We start from the raw sequence: 8,750 nt of genomic DNA, 5'->3' as shown, positions 1-8,750 counted from the left end.
ACAGGTGAGCCAAGGAGGCAGGGGGTATTTGGCAAGGACCTGAGAAAATACAGGCTGGGGGTAAATCCTCTTGTGCCCCCATACATGCCAGAGCCTGGGTAGAGCTGGGTACTCAGAGTTCTTGGCTGAGAAACCAGGGTGACTGGGTGCCAAGAGCCCCCAAAGAGGCCCCAAACCCCCAAAGCCCAGGCCAGGGTGCCTGGAGCATAGGGTCTTGGGTGGGGCAGCTTTGAACCAGATGTACAGCCTCACAATCCAGGAATGAAAGGCCTGGGGCAGTGAAGGGGGTGGAGTTGCCTCCCCAGGCACAGGAGGCGCTGGGAAGTGGGGGAGGACTGGGCAGCAGGGAATTTTTAGAGTGAGCAAGTGTGTGTGTGCAAGGCTGAGGCTGTCTGGGCGGGGGTCTGGGGAGAACAAGGTGGGTTGGGGAGCTGTGATTGAGAGTGCTGGGGAAGAAGGGTGTGCCGGAATGTGTGATGGTGGGAGTGAGGGCTGCAGACAAATTGAGGCGGGGTATGTGACAGAGCGAGGTGGGGGTACAGGGAGAGCAGGGAAGAGCTAGCGGCTCACGAGTTCTAAGGGGTGAATGGGTGCAGGGTTGTGACTGAGCTGAGGCTGTATGTGTGCGTAAGTGCAGGCTGGTGTTTGGAAAGGTGTGGGGGCTGTCCCTGGGCCCTCAGATGGCTGAGGATACTGGAGCTAGAGCTTGTTGGGATGTCCAGAGGCCTGCTTTTTTGAGGTGTTAGGTCTGGGAGTGTGTGTGCGGGGGGAAGTACCAGAAACTGGAGAGAGGTTATCTGTTTAGATGTATACTAGAACTGAAGCTATGTCTGTGTTTGGGGTAAATGGCATGACTACAGGGGGTGTTCTCATTTGGGTCAGTGCTGAGGCAGTGTGCCTATGTGTATGTGTGTGGGGGTAGTTGTGTGTTTGGAAAGGTGTAGGGGGCTGGACTGATTTTTGGGGGGAGGTCCTAGGCTGCAGCTGGGGAGCATGCTGGGGCTGAAGGGAGAGTCTGTGTCCTGGTGAGGTGCTGGGACTCAGAGAGTCTGCATATGTGGAAAGTGTTAGGGCTGTAGCGGGGTCCTGATTATATCTGGGGAAGTATTGGGGATGAAAAGGGAGTTGACGTTTGAGAATGTGGTAGAAGCTGCATGTGTGAGTGTGTGTGTATTTCAGGGTATATTGGGGGGTCATAAAAATGTAGGTTTTGGTTAGGTACTAGGGTTGCAAATGTCTACGTGGGTAGGCATGAGGTGATTGTGTTTGTGGGTATGTTGGGGCTGTGTGTGTATTTGGGGCTTTTGGATGTCAGGAAGGTGTTTGTGGAATAATTGTGTGTTTGTGGAAGTACTGGGGCTGTGTGTTTGTAGGTGGAAGTTTTATATTTAGGGGTGTTGGAGCTGTAAGCATATAGGGAGCAGTTTTATGTATTTAGAAGGTGGTAGGGGCTATAGTTAGGTCCTTGTGCCCAGACAGGTGATGGGACTACAGGGTGAGGGGGTGTCCCCCCTGGGGAAATAAAGGGCAGAATCCTAGCCTTTGCTCAGGAGCCCAACTGGGGGCTGCCTGCTAGAACCCCTCTATGGGGGTGCCTGCCCACCTCCAGACCCCATGCAGGGGTGTCAAGACAGGCAGTCCATCTGTTTCAGCCTGTGCCCAGGCACAAGGAGTAGCCACCTCCTCACTCCCAGGGGGTGGCAGCGGATCCTAGCCCACCCATCTGCCTTCAGATGGCCGAGGCAGAAGCCTCCACAAAGCTGCCTGGAGGGCATCACTGTTTGAAAAGGCACGGGCTGGGAGTGGGGGGAACTACACAGCAAACAGTCCTCATGGAGGCTCCTTTGAAAACCACTGACGCCAGGAGAGAGGAAGAGGGAGGACAGGGGCGGGTCTGTCTGTCCTTGTGCGGCTGTGTGGGTCAGTGCCCAACTGTGAGCCTTGGAGCCCCTTCGCATGTGTTTGCGCTGATGGCCTCTGTTCAAGCAGCATTCTGGCCTTGGAAAACAGCCCTCCAACCTAGGCTGCATGCTCACAGCCTCACAAAGGCAGCTACCCCCTCACATATGCACACTGCCTACACTTACACACTAATACCACACACACCTTCATATCCATATAACACCGCACCCGCACACACATGCAGCTCATCCCCAGGGCTCTGTACCTTCGCATACACTCATTACACACCCCACACTCTGCAAAAACAGATTCAGTCACACACACCTACCACATATACATGCGTCCCTACATACATACCTGACAAGTAGCTATCACACATACACCTACATACTCCACACACCTTGGATCTCCCTGTCACACCCATGTCCCATCTCACTTGTGCTCAGTCTTTCTCACACACACCATAACAGACACTTGCCACCCCTTATACCTGTACATATGTGTGCGTGCTTATCCGTGCACACATGTCCCCTCACCAACTCTCGGCTCTTTCACACCACCCAACCCACTAGCTAATTTATCTGTATCCAGGCCCAGCCCTGCACCTTCCCAAGAGGGCTCCCACCAACTGAGGGCCCCCTGCCACCCAACCCTGCCAGCTGGGTGGGTCACAGTGAGGGCCCATACCAACCCCGGCCCTACCCCCGATGCCACTCTCCCTGGGAACCCTGATCTCCATCTCCAGAGAAAGAGCCCTCTCTCTGCCCTGGTGTTAACTGCCACAGTATGTATGCTGAGACGCCCCTGGCGAGGCCTGTGTGCCACTGCCTGTGTGGGTAATGAAGCACAGGTACATGTTCACTAGTTATGTTTCTGAGATTTGAAGTAAGTGAGAGTGGAGATTTGTGTCACAAAATGTGTGTGTGGGGGGGGCAAGGCCTGTGTGGACAGGTGTGAGTACGGGGGTGCATTTATACACGGAAACATATACCCAGTGAGTGGTGTTGGGTGCTGCTTTCCAAGAGCCCAGAGGTAAGTACATGTGCGAGCAGGGGTAAGGGCCGGGAGAGCAGCCCTCAGCAACTCCCTCCCCTACAAAAAAAAGAGCAGGGAGGAGAGGGTCTCAGGGCTGCTTCTCTCTCTCACTCTCTGACTCTCCTCTCTGACCTCTTTAGCAGCTGGAAACTGAGCCGGGGGTGGAAGGAATGGAGACTTGGCTGGCCTGGGGGTTTGGGGAGGGAAGCAGGAGAAAACACCTTCCAGATTCTCATCAAATCCCTGTTTGTGGTTTGTAGCCTCAAGTCTCTCTTTCTCTCTGCCTGGGTTTCCCCCTTTCTTTATCTCTTCCTGTCTCTCACTCTCTCCTCCGTCTCTTTCCTTCCCCTTCTCAGTCATCTGGTCATCCTTCTTAGATTGCCCTGTCTCCAAGTCTCTGTCTCTCTGTTTCTCTCCCCAGGCCCTTCCATTTTTCTGACTCCTCCTCTCTCTGCCAGCACCTCTGTCTGTCCGTCTCTCTCTGTCCTGGTCCATCTGTCTGTCTCTCTCCGTTTGCCTGTGTGTGGGTGTCTCTGTCCATCTGTTCTACCACCCATCTGTCTGGTTGTCTGTGCTAGTCCTTCTAAGAGTGCCCACTTGCTCCCCAAAGCACCCTCCCCCAGGTCAGCAAAGGCCTCTCCTGGCTCAGGAGGTGGGGAGGGGGTGCGGAGCTGCAGCTTCTGGAAGCTTCAGTAGCAGCTGGGCTGAGCTGGGAGTTCGGGGCCAGCCAGCTGCAGAAGCGGCCCCTCCCCTGGGCTCTCAGGCCAAGGACCCCAGAGCAGAAAGAAGAGAGAAAGCAGGGCCTCACTGCAGCTGAGTTTGTGTATATGTGTAAGGGAGGAGACAGGGGGCCTCACTTTACCCTCGCTTCACCATTCCCCCCTGAAGCCAGGCCTTACAAGAGAGGAATCCTCAGTGCCCACCTTCCTTATTCCTTAGACGATATGGAAGAGATGCTGGGATCCAGGAGGGAGGGGCAGGGGGATGCCAGGCCTTGGGTGACAGAGGAGCTGTCCAGTGGGGGGAGGGGGCCTCCTCCCCTCTTCCCTTCCAGGAAGTCCCTGGGGATCTCTCCAGTTCTGGTCCCAGCTCCAGTCTTGAGGGGCCATACAATTCTTGCCAGTTCCCACAGGAGATGTTCCTACCTCCTAGCTTCCCTAGAGCTTCTGACCCATAGGGATATTGGGGGATCAAATGGGTATCAACCCCCCTCCCCAAGTGGAAGGTGGTTCTGGACACATGGGGACCTTGGCCCTGTCTAGGCACTAGCTATCCTGAGAGGCCCCAGGTAGACCATCTGCCATCACCGGACTACGGGCCTCTGGCCCAACCTCTCTCTCTCTCTCTCTTTCTCTCTCTCTCTCTCTCTCTCACACACACACACACACACACAGAGTGTACCCCAGAACTCATGGCTAGCCACCCCCACTCCCCCACCCAGTAACTCAGAGAGTTCAACAGAGAGCCTACCCCAAGATCCTACACCCTACCCTGCACCAGTGGCAGCTCCAACAGTGCCCCCAGCACAAAGCCAGCAACAGGAGACAGCATCCCTCAACACCCTCCCAGGATGCTGTGTCCCCCAATCCCTCTCTAAGCATAGCTCGTGGTCCAAATCCCACAGTAAATGAAGAAACTGAGGAAGGGGTGGGAGGACACAGTCATTCCTCCTGAGACCCTGGGGTGGGATCACAAACAAGGGATAGGAAAAGAAATAAGACACTGCAGGGGCAGAATCTGGCTCCATCCTGACCTACCATGGGCAAAGTCCATACTGGTGGCACCCTCTGCATAGCCCTACCACTGGGCCAGGACTGGGGGCTGGCTCTCCCCTTCAGAGCTCTCTTTGCCCCTGGCTGGGCCCCCTCCCTCTCCTCACTTCTGAGCAGCCCTCCCTGCCCTCTCCCTCTCAGCGCTGGCTCTCTCATCTTCAGCTCTTGGAAGCCTGACTCACTGTTTCCCCTCCTCTCTCCCCTCCCTCCTTCTCTCTCTCCCGGCAGCAGCGGCGCCTCCCCCTCCCCTGGGGGGGCTCTGGCCACAAGGGTGCCTGCCTGCTCCTCTCCCCAGGCCCCCGCCCCCTCTGTGCCCAGGAGGCCCCCTGCAGCTGTTCCAATTCTCTAGCTACAGAGAGGTGGAGTGCAAAGGGCCTGGGTCCCAAGCCAGGCCCTGCCAAGTGTCTGTGACCCTGGGCAAGTGGCTCCCCTCTGTAGACTTGGTTTCCTCCTGTCAAACGAGGAAGGGGGTTTCAACTGCATGATACCCCTGGCATCTCTGGAACCCTAACGTTCCCCACTTTTAAACCCCAGTGCCTCCTGGCATAAAGCACCCACAACCTGTGGGGCGCTGAACCTGCCTCAGGCCCTGCCCCCAGGTCCAAAGAAAAGCTCTGCTCAGTCCCCAGACATCTGGAGAAAGCAGAGGGGAGACACTGCCCTGGGGCAGGAGCATGAGTCAAGTGACCCCTGGAATCTCCCTGCCTCCCCATCCTCCCTCCTCCTGTGGAATCTTCCCTCACTCTCTCTCCCACCTGTCCTTCTCCCTCTTCCCAGAGACATTTGCTTGTCTCTCCTCCAAAAACAATCCCAGCATTTGATCTTGGGTGAGAAGCCCTCAGTGTCGGCTCATTTTGGGTTGTGGCAATGGGGACTAGCACATGCCTAGGCCTTCTCGGTCACCTGGACCCCACCTCCAAGGGCTGTAATTCTGGCTTTTCTCCTTGCCTGCTTTCTCTCACCCCCTCATCACTGTCTTCTGTCACCATCTTTCCCTCTCTGCACCTCACATGTGGCTGTCTGGGTCTCTCCCTCCCCACCTCCCCCCATTCTCGCCCAGCTCTCTCCCTGGGGGGCCCATCTGCTGACTTTAGCAACAATGTTACCCTTGCTCCCTCCTGCAGTCGCTGGCTCCACCCCATCCTGGCTTCCCCAGCCAGGCTCAGTCCCAAGACCCAGGGGACCCAGAGACAGAGCTCCATCCCATAATAGTGAGTCTGTTTGACCTCACTCAACCAAACCAGAAGTGCCTGGGCATCTGGTAAGATGGCATGGCACCTTCTGGTCTTGGGTGGCTGGCATGAGACATGGAGCTCTGTATTCTATAAACAAAAATATAAATAAATAAATAAATAGATAGATAGATAAATAAGTTGACCTGAGGGTGGTGTGATGGTGGGGGCGGGGAGGGGGGGAATTAGGGAGATCTGGTTTGCCTGAAGGAAGACCCCGGCCAATGACAAAAAGAGGAAAGAGGAGGGAATGGCCAAAGTCAGTGCTCTAGACTCATTTGAGAACAAGTGGGGTCCCTCTGGGGCTCTGCCAGTCCAGTCCAGAGCAGTACCCCCCCACAAAAAATGTCCCCTGGCCTCTGCCAGGGACAGTTTGCCCCTCAAGCCACAACAATTAGGTGGCGATCCCATCCCTTAATCTCTTTTAGGATCCAAGTCCAACCTCCCTACCATAAGCCTCCCTCCACTTAACTCTGCAGGGGGTTCCAGAAAACTCCCTGCCAAGATCCAAGATCTAAGCAGGTGGAATGGGGGAACAAAGCCCCCAACTCCTAAGTTCCCTCACCAAAGGGCCCCTCAGAAGCTGGGGAGCAATGCAAAATAATCCTGGAACCCTCATACCCCCAAACTGGGAAGCTATACTGTACAACCACAGCACCTGGAGAATTGGGGCTCCCTGCCCCCAAAACCCTGTTCCAGGCCCCCCAGCCCAGCAACCATAATAAACTGCAAGCTCTTTTTCTTTATGACACCAAATTTCTCCAAGCCCAACAGCTCCTTCCATCACTACCTCAGCCATAGATCACATTAAAAACTCACAGAGGGCAACTTAAACACATCACATTTGTTTCTCTCTATATTATTTCAAAAGTAACGGCATTAAAAATGGATTTTACTACAGAAAATAAATATCAGCACGTGGCCCGGGAGCCCAGGCAGGGGGAGAGAGCCCACCCGGAGATTGTCCCTGAGGGTTTGGGCACAGTTTAGGCATTGACCAAGAAGGTAGCTGAGAGGCCAGATTACATCCTGGGGTGTGGGGGGATGCCTGGGGAGGGGGCAATGTCTGCTCACCTGGGCACCTGTTCCAGTGCCAGTCCAAGAAGGACAAGAGTACTGGTTTGGACTGGTGCTCACTGGTCCCCCAAAGCTCATGCCCTCACTGATCTTTGCAACCTCTGATGGGTGAGAGCTCTGGGGCAAGAAGTTCACCAGTCTCTGGGGGTTATTCCAACTATTGACACAGGAGAAAAAATGAATTCAACTTACTATCCAGTTTGATTTTCCATTACTATAAAAATAAATATACATCTGCTCAAAGGAGAAAGACAGCAAGCAGCATGCATATGCCACCTGGGGGGTCCCCCCACAACTCACCACCACAACCCAGCCTCCCCCCTCAAAGCGGGGGTAGGAGGGTGGGAGGGTGGACAGACTGGTAATCTTTCACTTACAGCCCCAGCTCACACAGCTACACAACTGGGCCACAAGGAACAGGAACAAGCCAACAATAGAAACACCCCAAATGCTCCTGGCAGGACTCTGCCCAGGCCTGGGTACATGCCCCCGCCCCGCTGGAGGCAGCAGTGGACAAAATGTGGCCACCCTGACCCGGAGGCAAAGCTTGTCCTCACACCCTGAGCTCTGCCCAGGGAGCTGGGGCCAAGTCCCGCCTGACACCAACTGGTCCGGCGGGAAACGCCTGCCCAGCCAGACAGGCACAGCCCCCCCCAAGGGTCCCTCCTTGTGTTCAGGGACCAGACTGGTGCAGCCCAGCCCTGCCTCCCAGGGTGATGCCTGGGCCCAAATTCAGCTGGCCCTGCCAGTCAGGCACTGGTGCAGAACCGAGGGCACCAGGCTCAGCCCCATCCCAGCCCAGCCTCAGGGCCCCCAAGCTAGAAGGGAGGGGGAACTCCCCACCCCTCCACATCTGGCCCTGGCCCCCAGGGTCTGCGGTAGAGAATTCCCGCCCCCGCTTCTCGTTCCCTCCTCCCTCTCTGTGCCCGCTGCCCGCCTCAGGGACAGCCCCAGCTCCCGCCTCCGGCCAGCAAGGCCCACATCCTTCCTCCCTCAGCTGGCCCCTTCGCCTAGCAGGAGGCTGGGGGGTCAGGCTGCTGGGGAACCCCTCCAGCTCCTGTCAGTCCTCATCCCCAGCCCCCAAACTCTGGGTTGCTGTCCCTTTTCCTGTAGAACAGGAAACAAGGTTATTTCCTAGAGTCAGAGCCAGCCCCCTGCCCCTCTGGCTCTGCCCGGGGACCAGGACCCAGCAGGAGAAGGCGCCCTCAGCCAGAAAGCAAAGGGATTCAGCAATTCACCCCCAGCTACCGGCCCAGGGGGCTGACAGCTGTCACTCAGCACCCCACCCCCTGGGGATATAGAGGGGGCAGATTCAATCAGAGCCCCAGAGGAAACGCATTGATAGGCGATTATTTATTTATTTATGCAAAAGTGAGCCGACTTTGTTCGCCAGGTAACCGGGCACGCGGCCCAACCCCTCCGGCCCTGGCCGCCCCCAAATCCCTCCTCCGCCCCACACCCCCTCCAGGTCATTAGGTCCCCGCCCCTCAACTCCCAGGGCACCAGCGGAACCTTGGGATTTGGGGGTTGGAGGGGAGGGGCTCCTCCCTCCGCAGTCTCCCCCTTTCCCAGCGCCGTTCCTAAAATCCAGCCTTGTTCTCCGCTCCCACGGTTCCCCCCTTCATTCCCCCCCCACCACATTCTCAGCAAGCTGGAGAGCAAATTGCAGTTTTAAATCCAAAGACGGAGGGAGGGGGAAGGAGGAGGGGGCGCCCGGCAGCGCCGGGCGCCC

The sequence above is a fragment of the Pteropus alecto genome, unplaced genomic scaffold, assembly GCF_000325575.1.
Source record: "Pteropus alecto unplaced genomic scaffold, ASM32557v1 scaffold39, whole genome shotgun sequence".
NCBI classification, from domain to species: Eukaryota; Metazoa; Chordata; class Mammalia; order Chiroptera; family Pteropodidae; genus Pteropus; species Pteropus alecto.
This window is presented reverse-complemented; position numbering follows the sequence as displayed.